Source organism: Ovis canadensis, chromosome 17 (assembly GCF_042477335.2).
Source record: "Ovis canadensis isolate MfBH-ARS-UI-01 breed Bighorn chromosome 17, ARS-UI_OviCan_v2, whole genome shotgun sequence".
Lineage (NCBI taxonomy): Eukaryota > Metazoa > Chordata > Mammalia > Artiodactyla > Bovidae > Ovis > Ovis canadensis.
The window spans coordinates 70,365,967-70,393,659 of record NC_091261.1 but is presented as its reverse complement, the minus strand read 5'-3'; the positions used below and the strand labels follow the sequence as shown (position 1 = coordinate 70,393,659).

The window sequence follows — 27,693 nt, the reverse complement described above, 5'->3', positions numbered from 1 at the left end:
TTGGAAATTCTGCCTTCTCAGGTTTTTTTTAAAAATCTCTAATGCCCATTTCTTTTGTCTTTACTGTTTTTTTATCCATCAGTACGAAAACTTGCAGGAAGTCTCATAGTCCTATTGTATTGATGTCTTCTTCACAGGGCTATTTGTTCACAAAACCACTTTTTTTTTTTTTTTTCTGTGTCACACAACATGTGGGATCTTGGTTCCCCAATCAGGGCTTGCCCCTGTAGTGGAAACTCAGAGTCTTAACCACTGAACTACCAGACAGTTCCCCAAACCACTCATTAAGTATGTCTTCAGGGAGTCAAGTTCAACACTACTTATTCACTATGTTGTATACCTATCTACTTATCCATCTATCTTTGATCTATCATTTGATCCATAGCCACGTATTATCTAAATATCTTTCTTCTTCGGAGAAATTCCAAACTAGGTGGGAGATAACTCCTGTTTCCCTCTACAAAATCAAGGGGAGAGGGTTTCCTCTTTCCATTCCCTAGAAACTAGGATGAGCCAAGAGGTTTGTGCTGGGCCTAATAGATATCTGCCTAGGACAAAAATCTTGGAGTGACATTGAAACTGTTTAGTAGTTGTCCTGGGGGCAGTGAGCAGTGGTGATGATGAGAAGAGTAGGGCTCTTGCTGTGCTGAAGCGCTGGAATTTCAGCCTCCTAGCCTCCCGTGTCTCTTGCCCACTATTCTTCTTGCAGATTCTGTGAGTGACCCACTCTCCTGAATATTTATTCTCTGCTTCAGTTGAAGTTGGTTGTTTGGAACCAAGAATCCTGACCACTCTTGTCAAATCCTTGCATCTCTCCAGTCATCTCTCCATTCATCCATTAGTTATCCATCTATTCCTCTAACACAACAGACAGTGAGCTAGGCTCTGGCGTTATGCAAAGGTGCAAAGGTGAATAAATCGACAGTAACAGGAAATAGCAGCAAATGGATGCTCTATTTAAACAAGGGAATTTGAAGACAGAATTTCACAAAGGAACAGTGAACAAAGGCTATGTTTAGGAAAAGGAATGGTTTGGTACCCTGGAACTGGACATATTACCACTCCCAGGCATGAAGAGGTGAGGGGAGGCAAGCTGTTTTCAGAGTCCAGAGACAGTGTGTAGAGAGGCTTCCTGGCAGCAGCTGTGGCTTTGAGTGAGGGACACAGGCAACCTGTGATGACCTGGCATGGAAAGGACCACAGAATAAATACCTTGTCCACACACACCACCCTCCCTCTGATCTCATGCCAGAGCCAGAGAAAACACTGAGTTGGCCCATACAGGTCAGCATCCTGGGCACAGAGCAGGAGGGAGAAAGGGAGAGGGTAGATCTGGATGGCCAAACAGAAGACACAGTGCAACGATGTCACTTTTCCTCTCAAAGTTTTCTTGTAGATTCTTAGTTACCTGGTATCCCAAACATTTATTTTCTGCCTCACTTAGGGTCAGTTGTTTGCAATCAAGAATCTGGCAGGCGCAAGTAAAGATCCCACATGCCGCATTTAAGGCCTGGCACAGCCTAAATAAATAAATACTAAAAAAAAAAAAAAAGAGAGAGAGAGAGAGAGAATTTGGCAAGCATAGCCATCCAAACATCATCCATCCATCCACTCATCCACTCATCCATCCAAATATCTATCTAAACATCGTCTATCCATCCATCCATCCAAACCATCCAATATATCCAACATCCATCCATCCATCCACTTATCTATCCAAGCATCATCCATCCACCCATCCAATATATCCAACATCTAGCCATCCATCCATCTATTGCCGGTGGGTTTATACTATGCTCAGATGAAAGTCAGAGTATTAATGACCTACGAGACGTCCTGTGACTTGCAGAGCTCCCCTCCCCCATTGCCCATCTGTCTTTATCTCCCTCTCCTCTTCTCCTAGTTTCCTCTAATCTGGCCACACAGCTTGCCATGCTCTACTCCAGATCAGTCCTGCCTCAGCACCTTTATTCATGATGTTGCGTCTTCACGGAACACTCTATCCTTACGTGTTCCCCTGGCTTCCTCCCTTCCTCCCTTCCTTCTCCCACCTTTTTACTCAAATGTCACCTCCCCTGTCTGCCTTTCATCAGATTGCAACCTCTCTTCACCACTCTCTCTTATTTTGCTTCTTAACACATTTCACCATTTCACAGACTCTGTATTACTTGTCTTTCTTGTTTTATCATGTGTCCTCCACTCCCAGCCCACGACCTCCCAGTGGAATATAAATTCTACAGTGAAGGGATTTTTGAAGTTAAGTTTATTGCTGTGTCCCAGAGAACCCCTGCCACACAGAACGTGTTTGATAAATATTTGTGGACTATAACTATCTGTATCTCTATCTGTCTATCTATCTAAGTAAGTGAAAGTCCCTCAGTTGTGTCTGACTCTTTGTGACCCCATGGGCTATATAGTCCATGGAATTCTCCAGGCCAGAACACTGGAGTAGGTAGCCTTTCCCTTCTCCAGGGCATCTTCCCTGGAAGATGAGCATATATTCACCATATATATACATACAAGATAGATAATCAACAAGGACCTACTCTGCAGCACAAAGAACTCTACTCCATACTCTGTAATAACCTGTATGGGAATGAATCTGGAAGAGATACATGAATCAGTTCAGTTCAGTTCAGTCGCTCAGTCGTGCCCGACTCTTTGCGACCCCATGAATCGCAGCACGCCAGGCCTCCCTGTCCATCACCAACTCCTGGAGTTCACTCAGACTCACGTCCATTGAGTCCGTGATGCCATCCAGCCATCTCATCCTTTGTCGTCCCCTTCTCCTCCTGCCCCCAATCCCTCCCAGCATCAGAGTCTTTTTTCCAAGGAGTCAACTCTTCCCATGAGGTGGTCAAAGTACTGGAGTTTCAGCTTTAGCATCATTCCTTCCAAAGAAATCCCAGGGCTGATCTCCTTCAGAATGGACTGGTTGGATCTCCTTGCAGTCCAAGGGACACTCAAGAGTCTTCTCCAACACCACAGTTCAAAAGCATCAATTCTTTGGCGCTCAGCCTTCTTCACAGTCCAACTCTCACATCCATACATGACCACAGGAAAAACCATAGCCTTGACTAGACAAACCTTAGTCAGCAAAGTAATGTCTCTGCTTTTCAATATGCTATCTAGGTTGGTCTTAACTTTTATGAATATATATAACTAAACCACTTTTGCTGTACTTCTGAAACTAACACCATGTAAATCAACTATATTCCAATATAAAAAATATGTTTTAAATTTGTTGAATAAATGAATGAAAATATGGATGCAGCTCTGTGAAAGTTTCAGATTTTCCAGGACATCCTTGATGGCCCAGTGACTAACACTCTGTGTTCCCAAAGCAGGGATCCTTGGCTTCGATCCCTCATTAGGGAAATAGATCCCGCATGCTGCAGCTATGATCTGGCTATGCTGCTGTGCTTCATTGCTCAGTCATGTCTAACTCTTTGTGACCCCATGGACTGTAGCTCACCAGGCTCCTTCGCCCATGGAATTCTCCAGGCAAGAGTATGAGAGTGGGTAGCCATTCCCTTCTCCAGGGGATCTTCCCGACACAGGGATTGAACCTGAATCTCCTGCACTGCAGGCAGATTCTTTACCATCTGGGAAGTCCTAAGATCCAGCAGAACCAAATAAATATTTTGAAAAAAAGAGAGAGAGAGAGAATATTTCAAATGTGCTTTTGGAGGGCAATTCAGCCAGTCTGTGAGACTTACTGCAGACTCAGTGCATCCCCTGGGCTTCCCAGGCTGAAACTGGAGTGAGAGTTAATATGCTACTTGTGCCTTTAGGAAGCGTCCTGAACTTTCCATGCATGCTGGGGACTTGGCTCTTAGTGACTCCTTGTCCTCCTTCGGAAAACCTGCAGGCAAGGGAGGGAAAAACTGAACACTTCACACGTTGCATCTTCAAAGCACTTAATAAACGCTCAAGTCATTAATTCCCTCGGCTCTCTGGGAAGCGGATTTTATTGTTTCTCTTCTGGCAACGGGGTGATGAGTGTGCTGGGGAATTCCGTCGTTTTCCCAGGACCATGGAGCGAGCTGTGAATGGTGCCAGGATGGCACTGGCATCCTCTGAGTTTCTGGCTGGGAGGTCTGCCATCTCCCTGTGGTGGGCAGAGGAGTGAAATCAGGTGGGAAGAAAGATAGACTGCCTTAGAGGGTGTCCTCCCATTTTCAGAGGATTATGAGAGCTGGGCACCTGCGAGGTTGCACAGAAATGGGAATGCACCTGGACCCATCTTACTTTCAGGGTTCCAGGTCTAAGTCAAGGCTTACGCGTAAACCTTACAAAGCCCGAGTATATGAACTCTCCCAATACAGTGCGTGCGTGCTACGTCACTTCAGTTGTGTCTGACTCTTTGCAACCCTATAGGCTGTAGCCCACCCGACTCCATCAATGGGGTTTTCCAGGCAAGAATACTGGAGCAGGTTGCCATGCCCTCCTCCAGGGGATCTTTCAGACCTAGGGATCGAACCTGCATCTCTTACATCTCCTGCACTGGCAGGCGGGTTTTTTTTTTAACACTTTACCGTCTCTGCAACCTGGAAAGCCCGAATCCAGTGTAGACCATGATATGATGGGAACCGGATGCAGAACTGGCTTTTGTATGCCTGGCTGATCAGAGTCCCTCTACAGACCTAACTCCTATGCTCCAGATTCTCCTTTATCTCTCTCTTCTCTAGCAGAACTGGTTTCCCTGGTGGTGCAGAGGTTAAAGTGTCTGCCTGCAATGTTGGAGACCTGGGTTCGATCCCTGGGTCGGGGAGATCCCCTGGAGAAGGAAATGGCAACCCACTCCAGTATTCTTGCCTGGAGAATCCCATAGATGAAGGAGCTTGGTGGGCTACACTCCACGGGTCGCAAAGAGTCGGACACGACTGAGTGACTTCACTTCACTAGCAGAACTTACCTGTCTGATTTCCCATACCATCAATACTCTACTTTCCAGGAGAATGGTTATCAAAGTACTCTATGTTAATAATATTGATGGCTGTTCCAGGAAATCCATATAAGAAAAGGTATTATCTCCATGCTGATATTTTTCTATATATATGGACTAAAATTTCGGAGACCTGAGTTTTATTTTTATAAATAAAAGTAAAAATAGTTGTGTCATGTGGGATCTTAGTTCTCTGACCTGGGGTCAAACCCAGGCCCCCTACATTGGGACTGCAGAGTCTTAGCCACCAGACCACCAGGGAAGTCCTGAGATCTGAGTTTTAGGTTCTGCCACTAACTTGCCAGCTACCAAGGTGGGTCTTCCTTTCCCAGCTGTGGAATAAATAAGAGTAAAGAATATAAATACTCACTGTGTGTATTGTCCTACTTACTGCCCACAATTCCTGAGACAGGAACTATTTTTCTTCCAGTTTTACAGATGAGGAAACTGAGGCACAGAGGGGTTGAGTGATTCATCTCAGACTCAGAGCTGGAAGGTATCAGAAATGGGATTTTAATCCAGGCAGTCTTGGGTTCATAACACCTATAGTAAAGTGATTGCTTTGAACCAGACATGGGGAAAGACATCAGCAAAAAAGTCAGTTCCATTGTAGCTTGTATTAAAATAGCTTTCCTCCTGAAATGTTGAGAAACACTGAGATAAATACATGTAACTCTTTATAAGAATTGGAATGCACCAGCACAGATAGAATTGGTGGAAATATGAAATGCTAGGGAGAAGCGAAGGAGATCCTTAAGTTGATCCTAGCTTTTTTCCTGAAGACTTTGGTTAATTCCATGATTATTTATGGAATAGGAAATGAGCAGAAACTGGCCATCTTGCTGGGCTGAGGATTCAAGAGGTTAGACTTTTCAGACTTTCAAAGTGGCTGGAAGTTGAGAAGCATATTGTAGAAAGGAGGGAACCACAGAGACATGAACCCCAAATCTGATGGCTTCTCTTCATTTTACTACTACTCTAGTCCAAGCCATTGGTATTTTATAAAGACAATGACAACAGCCTCCTGTCTGATCTTTGTGATCCCATCTCTCCTTTTCAGATTTTCTCAGCATAGAGCAGCCAGAGGTCTCTTTAAATAAAAACGGGAATCTTGGGATTTCCCTGGTGACTCAATGGTTAAGACTTTCCACTCCCAGTACAGGGGGCACAGGTTCGATCCCTGGTCTGGGAACTAAGATTCCACATGCTATGGCGTGGCCAAGTGAAACAAAACAAACCAGCCATGAATCTTATTATATCCTTCTAATTGCTTCCCAGTATTCTTAGCCTATAATCCAAAGTCCTTGCCATGAACCGCAAAGCACTGGATAATCTGACCACTGACTCGCTCCTATCTCTCTTTCCTTGACCTTGACTCTGACCACTTTGCCTCCTTGCTATTTCTCAAAAACACAGACTCCTCTCTTCCTCAGTGAAATCAAGTATCTGCCCTTCTTTTTCCTCCTAGAAGTGTTCCCTCAGATTTTCTACATGGCTTCTTAATGGTTTCTGCTCAAATGTCACCTAATCATCAGAGAGACTATCTCTGGACAACTTTGCAAAAGGACCCTCCACCCTCACTCTATTCCTTTACTTTATTATTTTTTTTTCCAGAGCCCTTATTCCTTTATATAATTGTTCCATAAATTTTCTATTGTTGAGTGAAAAAAAAAATCACCACTAACAGAGTGGCTTAAAACAGCATACATTTAGGGACTTCCCTGATGGTTGAGTGGGCTTCCTTGGCAGCTCAGCCGTAAAGAAGCACTGGGTTGGGAAGATCTCCTGGAGAAGGGAATGGCTACCCAATCCAATATTCTTGCCTGGAGAATCCCTTGGACAGAGGAACCTGGTAGGCTACAGCCCACGGGGTTGCAAAGTCAGACACGACTGAGCAAATAACAATTCACTTCACTTCACTTCCCTGATGGTCCAGTGGCTAAGACTCTGTGATCTCAATGCAGGGGACTCAGGCTTTGATCGTTGTTCAGGAAACTAGATCTCACATGTCACAAATGAGAGTTTGCATGCTGCAACTAAAGAGCCTACATGCTTCAAAGAAGACTGAAGATCTTGCATGTCACACCTGAGACCTGGCGTAGTCAGATAAATAAATATTTTTAAAAAGCACACATTTATTAGTTCACAGTTACTTTGTGTCAGGAGTCTGAGTCTTCTGCTTAGGGTCTCAAAGAAAGTGAAAGTGAAGTTGCTCGGTCGTGTCTGACTCTTTGTGACCCCACAGGCTGTAGCCTACCAGGCTCCTCTGTCCATGGAATTTTCCAGTCAATAGTCCTGGAGTGGATTGCCATTTCCTTCTCCAGGGGATCTTCCCAACCCAGGGATCAAACCCGGGTCTCCCGCATTATAGACAGACGCTTTACTGTCTGAGCCACCAGGGAAGTCAACAAAAGGCTGCTATCAACGTGTTGTCTGGGCTGCATTCTCATCTGGGGGCTCGACTGGGTAAGGATCCACTTCCAAGCTCACTAAGGTTATTGGAATAATTAATTTTCTTGTAGTCATAGGGACAGAAGTCCTGGGATTATTACTCAGTGTCAGCTAGAGGCCACCCAGCTCCTAGAGGCTGCCTGTAAGTTGACTGACACCACTGCTCCCTTCATCACACCAGGCAGGACAGTCTTCAGAGTGAGTCAGCTAGCAAGATCATCTTATGTGAATGCACAGAAATAACAGCCTGCCACCAATGCCATATTTTACTGGCTAGAAGCAAGTCGTGGGACTTCCCTGGTGGTCCACTGGTTAAGGATCTGTCTGCCAATGCAGGGGATGTGGGTTCCATCTCTGGTCTGGGGGGACCTCACATGCTTCAGAGAAAATAAGCCCATGTACCATAACTATTGAGCCCACTTGCCTAGAACCTGTACTCCTCAACAAGAGAAGCGACTGCAAGAAGTCCGCTCACAGTAAGGAAGAGTAGCCCCTGCTCTGTAACTAGAGAAAGCCCACACACAGCATTGAAGACCCAGCACAGCCATAAATAAATGAACTTTTTTTAAAAAATTAAGAGAAAAAGAAAAAAAAAAGCAAGTCCCAAGTCCTATTCATACTAAAGGGGAGGGAATTACGCAAAGCTGTGAACACTGGGTAGCAGGAACAATGGAAGGGGGAACCTGTCTGTCACAATTATATTCTATATTTCTTCATTTATTGGTATATCATATGTCCCATTAGTTAGGAACCTCCAAGAGTACAGGACTTTACATATCTTGTTGGTGACTTTATCTCCAGCACCTGGAAACATTATTGGCACATAGTAAGAGCTTAAAATATATTTCTTGACCAAGTAAATGAAATAAAGAAGTTCACCAGCTGTCTTGTAAAATGCAGTTTTCCAAGAAAACCAGCTTTCGGTTAATTAAGAGCTGTCATTCAAAGTGGCTAGAATTGACAGATCTCACAAGCATATTCTGTTTTTTAATGTATCTGCTCCAAGACACCAGAGAAAACACGCCCATCGTTAGTCTGGTTGGGTGTTGGAGACCTGCTTGGTGCGGAAGAGGGTGTGTGTATGAGGCTTTGTCCTCGGTTGGGATAAGTCAACCCCAGAGTCATCCGAAAGCTCATCACGGGGGCTGGTTTTGGCATCGGAATGGCCCTTTCTCACTGTGACCTTTGTGATTAATACACCAGATTCATAAATACAAATATGCATTACCCACATATCCATTTTTATATCAATAGCAAATGCATTCCAGATGTGTGTTGGAGGTGATAGGCTTCGTGCTGCTGACTTATTATTTTCTGTTAGGTCTCAGCCCGGCCAGGCACACAGCCTATTGTTTTTATATCAAAAAAGGCAGGTCGTACCTGCTTAATAAGCTGAAGGAATTCGCCGCAACCTGGGGAACCGTAGGAATGTGGTTTTCAGATTCGATTAGAAAGATGTGGCCAGGTCCCCAGGGTTCTCAGGTTCAGCTGTCTCAGCCTACAATGTCATGCATTGTCTCGCGGGCCTTGTGCTAAAAGATCCCGGTTTTTGCCACCTTTCTTTTGTAGCCTGTGTGTGCAGCCCCAGAGTACACCCAGAGGGAAATTTACCACTGCGCTTTCTGTTAGCTTTCTTGTTGCTCAGCTGCTGACTCATGTCTGGCTCTTTGGGACTCTGTGGACTGTAGAACACCAGGCTTCCCTGTCCTTAACCATATCCCGGAGTTTGCTCAAACTCATGTCCATTGAGTTGGTGATGCCATCCAGCTATCTCATCCTTGGTTGCCCTCTTCTCCTCCTGCCCTCAATCTTTCCCAGCCAATGAGTTGGCTCTTTGCATCAGGTGGTCAAAGTATTGGAGCTTCAGCATCAGTCCTTCCAATGAATATTCAGGGTTAACTTTCTAGTCATCAATTGTTTCCATCAATGTTCTTTGTGATGGCTTTTGTAGGGTTTCAGGAAAAGGAAGAGAAGTTCAAATCTCCCTCAAAGTTGAGGAGTCTTTACTCTTTGACTTTGGGAGTGGCAGAGAGCTCTCTGGAGCATGCGCTTCAGGGTCAGAATCCTGATCTGGCTCTTCACTAGCGGTGCGACCTTGGGCAAGCCACTTGACCTCTCTGAGCCTCTGATGGCTCTTCTGTATACTGTAGATCTTAACATTTCATATCTCTTGGTTTATTTACTTTTTTAAAATTTGTGACTGCTCTAGATCTTCGTTGAGGCATGTGGGCATTTTTAGTGGTGTCACACAGCCTTGGTTGTGGTGTACGGGATCTTAGTTCCCTGGCCAGGGATCGAACCCAGGCCCCCTGCATTGAGAGCACAAAGTCTTATCCACTGGGCCACCAGGGAAGCCCCACTCTTGGCTTTTTTTTGAAAATGTGATGAGATGATGGCCTGGAAAATTCTTAGCACAGGGTCTGGTACATAGCAAACTCCTAATAAGGGCTAATATTATTACAACTACTATCAATATTATTATAATTTAACTTAAACCTGGACTCTGCTCTGATTTCCCTATGTAGGTTCATTGGTTTAGAAGTGAGTGTGAGCAAAATGCATTCTGGAAGCGCTCCCTGAAATTTTCTCTTGAAACATCCCTGTTCAGAGCCCTGGAAACAAAGACCATGTCCTAATATTCTGGAGCCACATTAGTGACTTTGAACTCTAGGTACGTTTATTATTATTCTTTTTTCTTTTCTCTTTGGAAGGGCCCTGCTGATTTAGGGCAGCCCCAGATCAGAGGTGTAAAGTGAAATCTTGGGCTCTGGAGCCAAAATTGACTCAAGTTTTCCCTTTGATGTGTGTCTTTCTCCTTGCGCTGGGTGGAGCCCAGCTGGACACACGCTAGGCACTCAATTAACATGTGCTGAGTGAGTGGCTGGAGGAGAGGGCGCTTAGCCAGTAGTCATCCTGGAGGAGGTAATAATATGCTAATCACAATGATGCTAATATGCATCATTCTCCTGGTGCTTGGGTTCTCTCGACCAGGCCACAGCCCGGCTGCTCTGTAAGGGTCTTTCATTTACTCCTCACAGAATATTCTATGAGGGGGACGCAATGATGCCCTCTTAAGAGATCAGAACATTGAGATTTACCCTGACATCCCGTGGTAGTAAAGGACTAAGCCTGGATTCAAACCCAGGGGTCTGATGAAAGAGCTCTTGGGGACTTCTGTAGTGGTCCAGTGGTTAGGATGCCATACTTCCAAAGGGATTTGGTCTCTGGTTGGGGAATTAAGAGTCCACATGTTATGTAGCAGGGCCAAAGAAAAGAAAAAAAGCTTTTTTTTTTTTTAACCTCTCTGTGCCGCATCATAGGCCCCCTGACACAGCTGTCCAAATGTTCAAGCGTTGAGCTGGCCTCATGTTGAAGTTCCCAGGGAGGTACTGTGCTTCCTTTCAGTCTGGAATGATCCATGTAGAAACATGCAACCAGAACAGCAACGTTTCAGTCCTCTCTCTTTTATAGAAAGGGAATAGATTAAAACAGATCATGCTCTTAAGGAATTCTGCCAGTCCTTTAAAAAGAATGAGACAGATTTGAATCACTGAACAATTGTATAGGTGATGTATCTCTGTTTCTATATACAAAGAGAAAAAAGTTCTGTAAGAGACATCGTCGCCTATTTAAGAGATGGTTAGATTTTATGTGTATAATTTTAGTTTAAAAATTATGCTTATTTTTATTTAGCTTATATATATTTTTAAATGAAACAAGAAATCAGAGCATATTAAAGGGTATACAGTGAAGACACCTTCCTTCCCTTGTCCAGAGAGACCAGGTCTCCCAAGAAGCGAGCAAAGCTTTTAATGCCTTGTGTGTGTTTTTAGAAAAAATTGATTATCAGAGGCTTTGATTAGGAGGAGGGGAATTTTCCTTCTAATGCATATCTGTTTTGCATCCATTGTTGAAGCTTTTGATAACAAGCTTGGTATGAAGAAAATTAAGGTAATAAATAGCAATCGTTTTGCTGAGGGTAGAGGTTCAGTCCCTAATCAGGAACCAAGATCCTGGAAGCCCAAGACATGCTGCACACACAGGAAAACAAAACAAAAGTAATCACTGAAGGACACAAATACTCCCCTTTCAACCTTATGTCCCAGCTTCAGAAAGAGATGCTCAGAAATGGTCCTGTACCTGGGATATCTAGCTGTTCTCTGGTTCTCCAGGAGGTATGGCGGTTGATCCTTCCACTCCAACAGAGGATAAGATGGTGGGGAGGCCTTTGATCTCTGGTCCCATCACCTTGATATTTCTCCATGGTAACCACCCTGCCTCAAGTTATGGAGAATGGTCCCCATTGTTCCACTATCCCCATCTTCATTCCACCTTAATTACTAGTGGGGTTTCTGTCCCAGACTTCATTTGCATTGATGAGCCAGGAAGACGAGCTCGTGGATAAAGTGACTCGCTTTCCTCAGTTCATCCCTCTCCGTTCCTTTCTTTGCCTGCCCTCTTGGGCTACAGGATACCTCTGTTGCTATCACGGGCCCGGGCTCACATCTCAGTTGTCTGTGGGAGTGGGTCCTGTGAACCCTGTTCAAAGTTAGTCCCATTGAACCTCAATTGGCTTACCTGTACAATGGAGATACAAGTTGGACCCACAGTTTAGGACTGAAAAGTAAATACCTTCATAGCCCAGGGTCTGGTACATAGTAAATGATTCTTAAAGGTCCTTATTAAGCAAGAACACCTAGGGACCTGGTTCACTTGGTTACTGGAGTTGAACTCTCAATAGTGATTGAATTTTATTGTCAATCTTGCCCTTTCTCTATCTATCTACCTACCTAACTTTCTATCCATCAATCCATTTATCCATCCATTCTCTTCTCTGACCGTTCATCCATCCATCTACCTATCCATCCATCCTTCTTATTATCTGTCTGTCTATCCACCTACCTACCTTTCTATCCATCTATCCAATCCACCCATCCACCATTCTTTCTTTTCATCTGTCTAATGATCCATCCATCCGTCTATCTTCTGTATTCTGATTTGCTGACCTTCCTCTGTGACATCTACACCTGATGGCTGTCTGTCTCCATTGGTCACATCCTCTCCTGCTTTTTCTCACCCCTAAACCTTTGTCTGTGCTGTTCTCACTGCCTTGAGTGCCTCTTCCTGTCCCCTCACCCCTGGTTAACCCTGCTGAGATGTTACTCTCTCCAGGATTCTTACTTCATTCACCAAACCATCCACCCTAGCGGCTTCCCTACCTTAATATTTATCACACTCTATGGCAATTGTCCATTGCCTTACTTGTAACCCCTCCCCCAGAACCTGAGCACCTGGAGAACTGGACCTGTGTTCTGTCCAGTGTTAACTCTCTCGCGGAGTGCATTGTCAACATAGAGGAGCTCTATGGACACATTCATGTACCACATTTACTGAGCAGCCACTCTGTGTCAAGCATTATAGTCATGAACCAAATGAGAGGATTCTTACCCTCAGAGAGCTTCTATTGTGAGTGGCTGAATGGACACTGGGCTCTAGAACGCCTGCCCGTCAGCAGCGTGGAACGTCTTGGGGTGGTCCAGGCACCGCTGGCATTCCCATCTCTGTGCATTTGGACGTCCTCTTCCCATGCTTCCGGCACCCTTTCTCTCCTGTCTGCTGAACTCCCACACCAAGGCTGGGGCAGAAATCACTGTGTAGGTCCCTATGTCGGTGATCCTCTTGTACCTTGAAAATTCCATCAAAGCAGGGTCTTGGGTGTGTGGGCACCTTTCAGAACATCGGCCCCCAGGGAACCAGGAGACTGTCTCTCACTTTCCCTCCTGCAGGTCCAAGCTGGGCAGATGTGAAGGCCTTCAGCAAACATACGCTAGAGAAGGAGAGGAATCATGTTCTCAGTCTCTCTGCTTCTGGCCAAGGAAGCATTGTGTTTTTGAGGGCCCTTTTGCACAATTCTGATCTCATCCTCTGCTTGACGATGTGATTACTTTAACTCTCGGAGACTGCTGGGCGAGGCCTGGCCAGGCGCTCTGCGGTTATCCAGAAACGTATTTCTAGAGAAGTGCCAAGTGACCTGCTGGAACTTGCAGGGTCCAGCGATGTTAAATAACATGTACTTTGTTTATTAACAACATTGATGGATTCTTCTGTTAAAAGAGCCATTCCTTTCCCACATAGAGAATGTTTAAATGAAGTTTTGTCCAAAAAACAAACATTTATAGCATAGATGCACAACTGGAAATTTTGTCGTGGGGTAAGGGGGATTTATCCTGGCTTAAGGAGAAGTTGGAGATGGGTATTGAACAGGGAAACAGAAGAGAAAGAGAAAAATCTGGACAGGCTGCCTTCCTCCCTGGGCAGGGCTTGGAAAGATCCTGTCGGTGGCTGTAATATTTTGCCCAGTTGAGTCTGGTGAAGTCCCCGTCGGCTCTTGAGCAGAGTGACTGTGTTTCTGAAAAGGGTCATTCTGCCTAGAATGCGTGGCTCCTAACTTCTGTTCCAGTGGTTCTTTCTCTACCCATATGGTCTCTCAACCCAAGGGCATGACTCTAGACATTGCTCTTTTTTTGAGTCAAAGATGGTGGTGGAAAAAAAAGTTCATTTTCTGAGAGTCACAGGTCAGCTTACTGGACTCCTCTTGTGTGCTCTATAAAATTAAATCTAGTATAGGAGTAGCCAACTCAAAAAAGTTCTAGGGCTGGGCAGGTAGCACAAAGGAGTGATGCTGATCAAAGGTGCATCAGATGGGACTGGCAGGAAACAGAAGATGCTTTCCAACTGGGTCATCTGATGGAAGGTTCCTCAAGGGACTGCTTACAGGTGTCTGGGAAGGATGAAACGAACTGAAGAGGTAAAAGAAAGCCAAGGAGAATAGTGAGGGACTTCCCTGGCGATCCAATGTTGAAGACTGTGCTCCCAGTGTGGGGGGCTTGAGTTCAATCCCTGATCAGGGAACTAGATCCCACAGGCAACAACCAAGACGAGGCACAGCCAAAAAAAAAAAAAAAAAAAGAGGATTGGTGAGGTACCCTGAGACTAGGAACATATGGGGGACACTTACCTCCCCTAGGCTGAAAGAGAAGTTACTGAAGACGGTGATTCTATGGAAGAGGCCCTCAGAGGACTGGAGCCCTGACCTTGGGTAGAGTCTAGTGCAGGACAGAGTCTAGATTGTGGGGAGAGGGGAGTCTAGTCTAGGGCCATCCGCCTTCTGAGACTCTTTGACACCTCAGGGAGGTATATATGGGGGAGTATATGCCACAGGTTCTCCACACCCATATTTCTTCCCCATTTTTCCTGTTGGCCAAGGCTAGCTTGAAGCCAAAGAGGGGACCCACGCAGATCCATCAAGATCCATCTCCAGGGGCACACAGTAGGGTGGGGGAGGGTGGAGAGTGACTGTAAAGGGGCAAATGAAAGATCTTGAAGATGGCACTCAGGATGTTTCATTTCCGCAGAAAAAATGGATACCTTTTCCCCGGTAAATCATGGCTTTCTTTGCTCACCTTAATTTCTCCCATTCTCTAAAAGGGTAATGACAACAACATCAACAGTAACAAACTAACATCCACTGAGGGGCCTCCCTGGTTAGTCCAGTGGTGCTTCCACCGCAGAGGGGGCAGGTGCAATCCCTGGTCAGGGAACTAAACTCCTGCGTGCCATGCAGCGAAAAAACATCAAAAGCCAGACCAACCAACCAAACAAGCAAGAAACAGAAAAACAAAACCACTCGAAACAGCCATTGACCAACCCCTAGAGAGGTGCTGTGAAGATTAAATGAATCAATTCATATAATGAGCTTAGAATATTTCGTTATTATTTAGTCTCTCGGTCGTGTCTAACTCTTTCGTGACCCCATGGACTGTAGCCTGTCACGCTCCTCTGTCCATGGGATTTCCAAGGAAGAATACTGGAGTGGACTGCCATTTCCTTCTCCAGGGGATCTTCCTGACCTAGGGATTGAGCCCAGAGAATCCTTAGTGGGTGGATTCTTTACCCCTGAGCCATCTGAGAAGCCCTCAAGTAAGTGTTAAGTTTTGTTTTGTTGTTACAGCTCCCTGATCCTCCTTTGTTTCTCTACTTTTGAAAGTGGTGGGTGTGAGATGTATTTTCCAGTCCCTTTAATTCTTCTGTAAGTAAAACAACCCCAAGAAGTCAATGGTAAAGAGCACCAGACTCTGAGGCACAATGTGAGGAGACACCAGGGAGTGGTGGGGACTGGGGCAAAGCTCAGCATCCCTTCTCAAGGGACCACCCACCGCTCAGCTCCAGCCAAGATAACCTCGTAGGGATGTAGGCTGAGGTTGCCAGAACTTTCAAGGTTTCAAGAAAAGCTGAAAAACTGATGTTTTTCTGTGAAAGCGTCTGATTTTTCAGTGTTGGCGAGCAATTCAAAATTGTAAAAAAATATGTCGTCTGCGCCAACTCTCTGTGAGCCAAGTAAAACAGGTCTGGGGGCTGGATCCGGCTTACATGTAGCCAGCTGTGGTCTTCTGCTAAGTTTACGCCCCACGGACCAGAGAAAGCTGTTGGCTTCTCCAGGGAGCAGGAGCGTGACCCTGGCTCTGGGCAGAAGGCTCTTTAGCGAGGTCTGAGCTGAAAGCGCATAGATAAGACTAAAGCAGCCTGGACCTAAAACATAAGAGCTGGAAGGATGCAGAGGAAGGGGATGACATTTAGCGGGTGGCAAGGGCGGGGTGGGTTTTTCAAGAGAGGGACATGTAGGCTGGATTTTACTGGAAGCCTGAACAGTTTTGGTATCATGGTCTTGCGCTAACTTCTGGTTTCTTCTAGATGACTGCGTGAAGTGATTTTCATTCTGTTCAGTATTTTTATCTTTTTTCAAATGTCCTTGTCGGGGCAAGGAGAGTTAAAATCCAACTCTGTGATATTACATAAATCAAGGAATTAGCATCAGCACGCATCCCCTGATTCTTCTCCAGATAAACTGGGTTGCAGGCGAGGCTGCCCCATGCTTCGAAGCTGTTTGACTTAATACACCCCTGGAGTGGGTTCAAGCTCTCTTCCTGCTTCCTTCCCTTAAAAGAAGAAAAATAAAAATGCCGTTTTGAATTCCCCATCTTTGGGAGAGATGGGAGCCCACAGTTGTGTATAGAAACCCTCTCCCTGCACACACATCTGTTATACACATTGCCACGGTGTACTCTGCTTGTTCAACAATGAACAAAATGATTTCCTCTCATTACTTCCCGTGTTGCTTCAAAACCGCACTCGGCAAAATAAAACCACCGAAGGGAGCTCAGCCAATCAAACCTCCTCGCTGGCCCCAGTTTAGGGGCTTGGGGGTGGCGGGCAAGGGGGAGGCATGGGGGTGCAGGGAGCTGAGGCAACCTGTGGATGAGGGAACAGAGCCGTGGTTGTGATGGATTGCTGTTGCTTCTTGTGTGTCTTTTTGTGTGTGTGTGTGTGTGGGTCCGTGTATATGTCTATACACACGTCTGTGTGGCTGTCTGGGTGTCTATGTCTGTCTGATTATCTATTTGTTGTGTCAATTTATGTGCTGTGTGTCAATTTATTTTATTTTATTACTGTTTTCCAACTTTATTGAGATATTATTGACACGTGCTGCAGGTTAGTTTAAGATGTACCATGTGATGGTTTGATGCCTGGGTGTATTGGGAAATGATTACCACACTAAGGTTAGGCAGCACCTCCATCTCCTCATATAATTGCCTTTTTTTAAAAAAAAATTGTGTGATAATTAACACTTAAGATCCACTCTCTTAACAACTTTCAAGTATGTAATACAGCAGCGTTTTGTTTTGTTCTCTTTTGGGCCACGCCATGCGGCATGCAGGATCTTAGTTCCCGACCAGGGACTGAACCTGTGCCCCCTGCATTGAGAGGAAGTCCCAGTATAATAGAGTATTGTTAAGTATAGTCACTGGGCTGTACATTAGATCCTCAGGATAGACCCACTCGTTTGTTTGCACGTGCTGTATCCCTCTGAGGAATAAGGTCATTTTGTGGTGGTTCAGACAGTAAAGAATCTACATGCAATGTGGGAGACCTGTGTGATCCCTGGGTTGGGGAGATCCCCTGGAGGAGGTCACAACAACCCACTCCAGTATTCTTGCCTGGAGAATTCCCAGGGACAGAGAAGCCTGGTGGGCTACAGTCCATGGGGTCACAAAGAGCTGGACATGACTGCGTGACTTAGCACAGCATGGAAGCAGTGAATGAAGAAATGGAGGCTCAGAATGGCTAAGATGTTTGTCCAAGGTCACACAGCTAGTAAGCCATAAACATGGGATGCAAACATAGGTCCCTCTGGCTTCGGGGACAATACTTACTACCACTACAGTTTTGCTGTGGTAGGTATGTGGGTTCTAAGGGGCTGTGGAAGGGGCTAAGTATGAGTAGAAGTGAGGTAGTCTTGGCTGGAAAATGAGGACTCTGGCCATGGGCGAGGTCCTATGAGAACTCCTGCATGTCCAGCACTCAAGTGCTCTTCTTTCGAAGAGCAAGGGAGAGGAAGGCCCTTAGAGGCTGCTTGTGTGTTTCCTTAGAACATTAGAGGCTTTCCCCTCTGCTTTCCAGAATGCACCATGACGCTTGCCATCTTGTTGTGCTTTTGCAGAGTTAAGGATTATGGAGCTGGGTGTGGCAGCATGTGGAGACCTGAGGCGGCAGGAAGCCTCAGTGAATTCTGATATCTTTTTTTTTTTTTTTTTGACCACAACGAGAGGCACGTGGGATCTTAGTTCCTGGACCAGGGATTGAATCCATACTCCCTGCAGTGAGAGCGTGAATTTGTAACTGCTGGCCTGCCAGGGAAGTCTCATTCTGATAGAATTTCGTCTGTCTCTCCAGGGGACAAACCACAGTGTTCACTTAAGCAGACAGATCTGTATTTCTTATGAAGCACCAGGAATTAGGCAACAAGTTCTTGCTTAGGCCTGAAAGGTTTTGAAATGGTAATCTGCCCTTTAGGCAGGGCTTGAATCTACTTGAGGTGGTGAGCCTCCCATCCCTGGAGGGGTACAAGTAGAGGCTGCATTGTTTCATGGAAGGGAGTCTTCTATTGGGTTAGCGAATGAACTAAATGATCTTTGAAGTTCTTTTCAATGCCTGATTTCAAATTTCTGAGACATTAAGGACTTGGCTATATTCTGGGCAAAGCAACTGAAATATATGAGTATCTACCACTCCCTCTGAGGCTTAACCTTTCAAGAATCACTTGGCAAGGTGTATTTCTTTATTTGGGCTTCTCTGGTGGCTTAGACGGTAAGGAATCTGCCCGAAATGCAGGGTTTGTCTGAAGAATTCATAGACAGAGGAGCCTTGCAGGCTATAGTCCATGAGCTCACAAAGAGTCAGACATGACTGAAGGACTGAGTACACACACACACACACACACACACACACACACACTTATTTATTTATTACCTTGAATTTCAGTCATTCCTTTTTTTGATCTAAACTCAGGCACAGAAGTTGGCATATTCAATTGATGAGGCGTGTGATTTGCAGAGATACTACAGTGGAGTGATTTTGAGGTCAGGTTAAAATCCTGCCATACCATTCGCTGGCTGGGTGACCTTGAGCAACTGACTTAACATTTCAGAACCTCTATTTCCCCATCCATAAAATGGGGTCAGTAATAGAACTTACTCCATAGGATCGACTTGATGGTTGAATGAGATCTGCCCTGTAAAAGCCTTATCATAATGCTTGACACACAAAATAAGTGCTTCATACATACATAAAATATTATTATTATTTAATTAATAGATATTAACTGAAAACCAGTTAGCTGTCAAACCTAGCAACATATAGAAAGAAAAAAAGGTCCTTCTGCTGTTGCAGAAAACCCTTATCTTCCTACACTAAGGTGGATCAATATGGACAGGAAATTCAAGACAACACTCACCTCTCTCCTCTCAGTTTTCAAAAAATCTTCCCACGAGGTCACATTTGGATGAAATCCAAGGCTTGGGTGATGCCTGGACCTTGATTTTTATCAGAATCGGCTTTTCCCAACTAGACTGCACTTGCCATTGATATAGAATATGGCGTTATTTATTACTTGTTGAATACCCACAGTCTGTTCAGCCCTTTACAAGAGATAAAGAAGATAAGTCCTGGGCCCCCCAGGGGTTTGCGATTCAAGTTCCTCAGTCTCAAAGTGCACCAGCTCAGAAAGACTTTGGATGCCCTCGGCACGTTGACTCTGAAGTCATTTATTCCTCCCATAAAGAAGATGATTAAGTGAGAGGCCAAGCTTGGATCTTTGCAGAGTTCTTCTAGATAGAAAAACACAGTAACAGCAGATGCTATTAAAAATTAATAAAAAAAACCAACCCTCTTTCTAAACTCAAAACCCTGGAAGAGGAAGTCATCACAAATCATGGAACAGAGGTGGTTTTGATTTCCTGTCTTCCTTTATAAGTTTCCAACTTTTTTTCTTTTTCAAGTCTCCAACTTTAAAACTTTACCATCCAGACTGTCTACCATGCGGAGGAGGGGAAGGGAGGATGACAGGTTTTTTCAAGGTAGAGTAAGAAATACAAATGGATGCTGTTTTGCCTGGAAGTTTGGCACATTTATGGACATTCTTTTGGTTCCAGCAAAATATGCCAAGATCCTATTAAATTAAACCCTGGTTCTCTCACTGTGGTCCTTGCTCAGTGAAATTATGAAGTTACGTCCATAAAATACCATGAGTTCATCACTGTTCTGTTTCCAGAAGGGAGGCCGATTCCCATGGACCCAATGAAAGAAGAGTCTGGATGTTTGGTAGCAAGGTAGTGAACTTGCTCCCGTGCTGGTTGATTCTGTCCAGAGTTGCAGGGAACTTACACAGATGTGAAACATGGAGAGGTTTATCTGAAATGGGAGCTTTTTGTCGTGATGTTGGTCCAATCCCTCATCCCAGAGTGAAACTTAGAAATTACTCTGGACTCTTAATCGCTCAGTTTTCCTCCATCAATCACATCATGGTACTCTGCATTCCAGGTAGCTCTCTAATCCATTCTGCTTACACCCTGGTCCAGGCCACCACTGTCTTTTTTTTTGGGTGGGGGGGGGGAATGTGAGGGGTGGCTGAAGGACTTTTATTTATTATTGAAGTATAGTTGATTTATAATGTTTTAGGTATATAGCAAAGCGATTCAGTTATATATATATATATGTAACTTTCCAGATCCTTTTCCATTATAAGCTATTACAAGAAATTGAATCTAGTTTCTTCTGCTATACAGTAGGTCTCTGTTTATTTGTTTTCTATATAGTAGTGTTCATTGGAAGGACTGATGATGATGCTGAAGCTCCAATACTTTGGCCACCTGACGTGAAGAGCCAACTCACTGGAAAAGACCCTAATGCTGGGAAAGATTGAGGGCAGGAGGAGAAGGGAATGACAGAGGATGAGATGGTTGGCTGGCATCACAGGCTCAATGGACATGAGTTTGAGCAGCATCCTGGAGATGGTGAAGGACAGGGCAGCCTGTCGTGCTGCAGTCCATGGAGTCACAAAGAGTCAGAACAACAGCAACATATATGTGTGTCTGTTAATCCCCAATTCCCAGCTTATCTCCCACCTTCCTCTTCTGGTAACAATAAATGTGTCTTCTCTGTCTCCATCATTGTCTTTTATCTAGGAGACAGACAATTTCCTAACTAGCCTTCTTTTCTTGCTGCTTTGTTTAGATTCTCTCTCTCTCTCTTTTTTTCATTCATTCTATCTTTTTAAAAAAAGTATTATTTATTTGGCTGAGCTGGATCTTAGGTGTGACACTGGGGATCTTTTGTTATGGCTTTCAGACTCAGTTGTGACATGCAGGATCTTAGTTCCCCAACCAGAGATTGAACCCATGCTCTCTGCATTGGGAGCACAGAGTCTTAACCACTGGACCACCAGGGAAATCCCTCTTTGACCCTCTGAACACAAAGTTAGGATTAGGTTTAGTTGATGGGTAAGTGGGAATGTTTGTGATGCCTTGGGAAGACTAAGAAAGTTGACAACTGCTCAGGGTAACTTTTTGTTCCCCACCTTCCTCCTCCATCACCCCAACTCCCTCATTTCGGCACCTGTAATCTGGAATGTTTATGTGATGGCTAGAGCTCCAGCAGCTCCTTTAAACTATGAGATAACTTGGAAATGGAGGACAAAGAGAGAAGGAGCATGCCTCTGCCTCCCTGAAATTTTGATGGAATTGCCGTATTTCCCTGATTGCCCACTTCAGGGATTCTTTGATGAGAAGAAAAAGTGAAATCTTAAATGTTTAAGCTACCGTAATTGGGCTTAAATACCTAGCTAATATACTAGGACATCTTATTTCTTCTGACTTGTCTCTCTTTCGATCCCCCAATGTGGACCTCTCCTTTTGGTAAGACCAAGCTAAGCACATCCTTCCTTTGGTGATAATTTTCCCAGACTTTCATCCTGGTCTAATACTGCATCTGAGTTCTGATGTTGCAATGCACCTCTGTCCGAGATTTATTTTCACTTCCTTAATCTAAATTAATTTTTCAGTTTTGACACCTGCCTTCTATCTTTCTTCTGGAACACTTAGAGCTTGGAGAAAGGAGTGTTGATACTATTTTTAGAATGGGAACCAAATTCCCTTCTCTTTGACCTTTATCTGTTCATTTATCTGAGAGAAGCTTATTAACTTCCATTGTATGCTAGGAACTGTGCCAAGCACAGCCCTCCAGGGGTTTGTATTCTAATACCTTGAACAACATTATAATAATTTCTTTTGCTTAAAAATTTCTAATATTGACATGTCATCTACTGATCATCAGCTTTCTGTCTGTCTATCCATCTGTCTGTTAAGACACTACATGTAGTAAAAGGGAGGTTTCAAACTAGAAATATATTTTAAACCAAAAACATAAATGACAAATGATTATGATTATACAGTGGAAGTGAGAAATAGATCTAAGGGCCTAGATCTGCTAGATAGAGTGCCTGGTGAACTCTATGGAATGAGGTTCGTGACGTACAGGAGACAGGGATCAAGACCATCCTCATGGAAAAGAAATGCAAAAAAGCAAAATGGCTTTCTGGGGAGGCCTTACAAATAGCTGTGAAAAGAAGAGAGGAGAACAGCAAAGGAGAAAAGGAAAGATATAAGCATCTGAATGCAGAGTTCCAGAGAATAGCAAGAAGAGATAAGAAAGCCTTCTTCAGCGATCAATGCAAAGAAATAGAGGAAAACAACAGAATGGGAAAGACTAGAGATCTCTTCAAGAAAATTAGAGATACCAAGGGAACATTTCATGCAAAGATGGACTCGATAAAGGACAGAAATGGTATGGACCTAACAGAAGCAGAAGATATTAGGAAGAGGTGGCAAGAATACACAGAAGAACTGTACCAAAAAGATCTTCACGACCAAAATAATCATGATGGTGTGATCACTCATCTAGAGCCAGACATCCTGGAATGTGAAGTCAAGTGGGCCTTAGAAAACATCACTACGAACAAAGCTAGTGGAGGTGAAGGCATTCCAGTTGAGCTATTTCAAATCCTGAAAGATGATGCTGTGAAAGTGCTGTGCTCAATATGCCAGCAAATTTGGAAAACTCAGCAGTGGACACAGGACTGGAAAAGGTCAGTTTTCATTCCAATCCCAAAGAAAGGCAATGCCAAAGAATACTCAAACTACTGCACAATTGCACTCATCTCACATGCTAGTAAAGTAATGCTCAAAATTCTTCAAGCCAGGCTTCAGCAATACATGAACTTTGAACTCCTTGACGTTCAAGCTGGTTTTAGAAAAGGCAGAGGAACCAAATTACCAACATCTGCTGGATCATGGAAAAAGCAAGAGAGTTCCAGAAAAAACATCTATTTCTGCTTTATTGACTATGCCAAAGCCTTTGACTGCGTGGATCACAATAAACTGTGGAAAATTCTGAGAGAGATGGAAATACCAGACCACCCGACCTGCCTGTTGAGAAATCTGTATGCAGGCCAGGAAGCAACAGTTAGAACAGGACATGGAACAACACACTGGTTCCAAATAGGAAAAGGAGTATGTCAAGGCTGTATATTGTTCCCCTGCTTATTTAACTTATATGCAGAGTACATCACGAGAAATGCTGGACTGGAAGAAGCACAAGCTGGAATCAAGATTGCTGGGAGAAATATCAATAACCTCAAATATGCAGATAACACCACCCTTATGGCAGAAAGTGAAGAACTAAAAAGCCTCTTGATGAAAGTGAAAGAGGAGAGTGAAAAAGTTGACTTAGAGCTCAGCATTCAGAAAACGAAGATCATGGCATCTGGTCACATCACTTCATGGGAAATAGATGGGGAAACAGTGGAAACAGTGTCAGACTTTATTTTTGGGGGGCTCCAAAATCACTGCAGATGGTGATTGCAGCCATGAAATTAAAAGACACTTACTCCTTGGAAGGAAAGTTATGACCAACCTAGATAGCATATTCAAAAGCAGAGACATTACTTTGCCAACTAAGATCCGTCTAGTCAAGGCTATGGTTTTTCCAGTAGTCGTGTATGGATGTGAGAGTTGGACTGTGAAGAAGGCTGAGCACTAAAGAACTGATGCTTTTGAACTGTGGTGTTGGAGAAGACTCTTGAGAGTCCCTTAGACTGCAAGGAGATCCAACCAGTCCATTCTGAAGGAGATCAGCCCTGAGATTTCTTTGGAAGGAATGATGCTAATGCTGAAACTCCAGTACTTTGGCCACCTCATGTGAAGAGTTGACTCATTGGAAAAGACTCTGATGCTGGGAGGGATTGGGGGCAGAAGGAGAAGGGGGCAACAGAGGATGAGATGGCTGGATGGCATCACTGACTCAATGGACATGAATCTGAGTGAACTCCGAGATTTGGTGATGGACAGAGAGGCCTGGCGTGCTGCGACTCATGGGGTCGCAAAGAGTAGGACATGACTGAGTGACTGAACTGGCAAACTAGGTCCCATGAGCCAAGTTTAGCCCTACCAGCTGTTTTTGTAAGGCTTGAGAGCTAAGAATGCTTTTTATGGTTTTCAGTGGTTGAAAATTTTTTTTAAAAAGCAAGAAGAAAAGAAAGTTAATATTTTGCAGCACATGAAATTTCTATGAAATTTAAATTGCCGTGTTATTAATGAAGTTTATTGAGGTACAGTCGCATATATTCACTTAGGTGTTGTCTTTGGCTGCCCTTGCACTGCAATGGTAGAGTTGAGTAGTCGTGACAAAGACCAGAGGACCCACGAAGATGAAAATATTTACTCTCTGACTCTTTACAGGAAAATTTTGCTGGCCCCTGATTTAATGGAATCCCTTCCTGTCAAATTAAGTGAGAAAATAATCACAGGATTTGGCAAAGTTACTAAGATGCCTGTTGATCTGTTGTTAGGGATTTTCATAGTAAGTTTTCCTCTCATCCTTTGATTTTCTGCTTTCATCTTAAAACTTCCTAAGAAGCAATTCAGTGAGACCATGGTTCCTAGAACCTTCACCTGGAAAAATTCAAGGGACCTTCAAGGTGAGATATAATTCTCTCCAGGGTTGGGGAGGAGAAATGGCCGCAGGGACTCAAGGACTTACCAGCTTTCACCTTCCTTTCCTATAACCCAGGTCACTCAAGCAAATCTTTGGGTTCACCAAGGTTGATGAGTTCAACAACAACGGGAATATCTGATTGCTCAGTTTTAGGAGTGGGCCACAGGGGAAAGCCAGCCCTTGGTCAGCTCAGGGCGTACAGGCTCCTAGGGCAGCCTCAGAGGCTAAGTGTTGCAAGCACACTAGATATTTGCAAAGTCAAAGTCCCCGGTCCTAGCTTTGTTCCAAAGGAACTCCGTGTTTTTTCACTGTAATTGAAGTTGATTCGTTTTATATTTACCCTCTAAGGTCAGGGAGACCTGGATTTGACATCAATCCATCTGCTCTTCCCCTAAGCGTTTCTAATCCCTCCTCCATGGTGTAAATGGTTGATGATTTCTTCATCCTTTTCTCTTCCCAGTTTTGTTCCTGTCACTGGGCCAACTCAGTAAACCTTCCCTAAGCATATGACATTCTTGTTCATCAAGTCTGCCCCTGGGTGAAATCAGTCAATTTCTTTCATTTTTAATAGCTGTCATTATTTTGGTAACATTGTGCACTAGAAGAATCTATCACCTAGCATTTTTTTTTTCTTTTCCCCTTGAAGAATGGCATTGCCTTGAATCTAGTAAAACCAATGAATGGTCGGTATCCATCTCAGTTAATTAGTTTTCTTGGAACAATCTGTGTATGTCAAAGAAGGGAGAGAGCTGGGTAGGGGATACTTTGAGAGGATGATGGAGTGAGAGAGGTTTGCATTGTATTATTTATAACAATGGGAGTTCTGAGCTTTCCTGGTGGCTCAGTGGTAAAGAATCCACCTGCCAATGCAGGAGACTGGGGTTTGATCCTTGGTCTGGGAAGATCCCATATGCCTCAGAGCAACTAAGCCCATGCAGCACAACTACTGAGCCTGTGCTCTAGAGCTGGAGAGCCACAGCTACCGAAGCCTGAGCGCCTAGAGCCCACGCTCTGCAGCAAGAGAAGCCACCGCAATGAGAAGCCTGCACGCTGTAAATAGAGTAGCCCCTACTCTGCACAGCTAGGGAAAGCCCACAACTAGGGAAAGCCCACAAAGCAGTGAGACCCAGTACAGCCAAAAATAAATAAATGCAGAAGTTTTCTTTTTTTAAATGGGGGTTCTGATCCCAGGGTTAAGCAATATTACACAGAGTAAGAATTCATTCTCTGTGTAAAAATTGAAATGAACAGAAAAATATTGAGTAAAATGTGCTATTTCTTCAATTCCCACCCCTTCTCCACCCTTAATGTAAAGACAAGAACATTTGGGTGTATATTTTTGAGTTCCTGTTTCTGTGATAGATTTTTTTTTCTTTGTGGGTTGCTTCTTATTTTGGGCTGTGATAAACAACACTGCTACCGATATGTTCATAAATATGCAAGTAGTTTTGCAGGTCAGATTCTTAGAAATAAAAATGCTGAGTCCAAAAAATGTATATTTTATATTTTGAGAGAGAACTGCCAATTTGCTTTCGAGCAAGACATTCCTAATTTAAACACCTGATTCACTTTGCTGTACAGTAGAAGTTAACACCACATTGTAAAGCAGCTATCAGTTCAGTTCAGTTCAGTTGCTCAGTCGTGTCTGACTCTTTACGACCCCATGAATCGAAGCACGACTGGCCTCGCTGTCTATCACCAACTCCCGGAGTTCACCCAAACTTATGTGCATCGAGTTGGTGATGCCATCCAGCCATTTCATCCTCTGTCATCCCCTTCTCCTTCTGCCCCCAGTACCTCCCAGCATCAGGATCTTTTCCAGTGAGTCAACTCTTCTCATGAGGCGGCCAAAATACTGGAGTTTCAGCCTCAGCATCAGTCCTTCCAATGAACACCCAGGGCTGATCTCCTTTAGGAAGGACTGGTTGGATCTCCTTGCAGTCCAAGGGACTCTCAAGAGTCTTCTCCAACACCACAGTTCAAAAGCATCAGTTCTTTAGTGCTCAGCTTTCTTCACAGTCCAACTCTCACATCCATACATGACTACTGGAAAAACCATAGCCTTGACTAGACAGACCTTTGTTGGAAAAGTAATGTCTTTGCTTTTGAATATGCTATCTAGGTTGGTCATAACTTTCCTTCAAGGAGTAAGTGTCTTTTAATTTCATGGCTGCAATCACCATCTGCAGTGATTTTGGAGCCCCCAAAATAAAGTCTGACACTGTTTCCACTGTTTCCCCATCTATTTCCCATGAAGTGATGTGACCAGATGCCATGATCTTCGTTTTTTGAATGTTGAGCTTTAAGCCAACTTTTTCACTCTCCTCTTTCACTTTCATCAAGAGGCTTTTTAGTTCCTCTTCACTTTCTGCCATAAAGGTGGTGTCATCTGCATATCTGAGGTTATTGATATTTCTCCCGGCAATCTTGATTCCAGCTTGTGTTTCTTCCAGTCCAGGGTTTCTCATGATGTACTCTGCATATAAGTTAAATAAGCAGAGTGACAATATACAGCAACTATACTCCAATAAAAATTCATTAAACATTTTATACCCCTTATGCCAAGAGAGATAACTCATTATTTTTTTAAGTTTATTGAAATACAATTAATGTGCAATAAAACATCCTTTGTAGAATACATTTTGATGAATTTAACATGAATCCATCACAGAAATCAAGAAATAGAACATTTCCATTGCCTCATAATGTTCCCTTGTGTTCTTTTGTAATCAATTCCCTACTCCCATTTCCAGCCCCCTGGTAACCACTGATCTGTTTTCTGTCCATTTAGGTTGGACTTTTCCAGTGGGTCCTATAAATGGAAATTATTTTATATAATTTTTGGTGTC

General features: G+C 44.0%; 1 long non-coding RNA gene and 1 other non-coding gene across 2 annotated transcripts; both read right to left on the bottom strand.

The window, feature by feature from the left end:
- Nucleotides 1-2,246: 2,246 nt before the first annotated feature.
- Nucleotides 2,247-5,437, bottom strand: LOC138422538 (uncharacterized). Its single transcript, XR_011249913.1, has 2 exons — nucleotides 5,319-5,437; nucleotides 2,247-4,111 (listed from the first exon to the last, which is right to left on the bottom strand). It is a non-coding gene; the product is annotated as an uncharacterized lncRNA (long non-coding RNA).
- A 4,241-nt stretch (nucleotides 5,438-9,678) lies between these two features.
- TRNAE-CUC (transfer RNA glutamic acid (anticodon CUC)) lies at nucleotides 9,679-9,751 on the bottom strand. The gene has a single exon. It is a non-coding gene; the product is annotated as a tRNA-Glu (tRNA).
- Nucleotides 9,752-27,693: the final 17,942 nt, after the last annotated feature.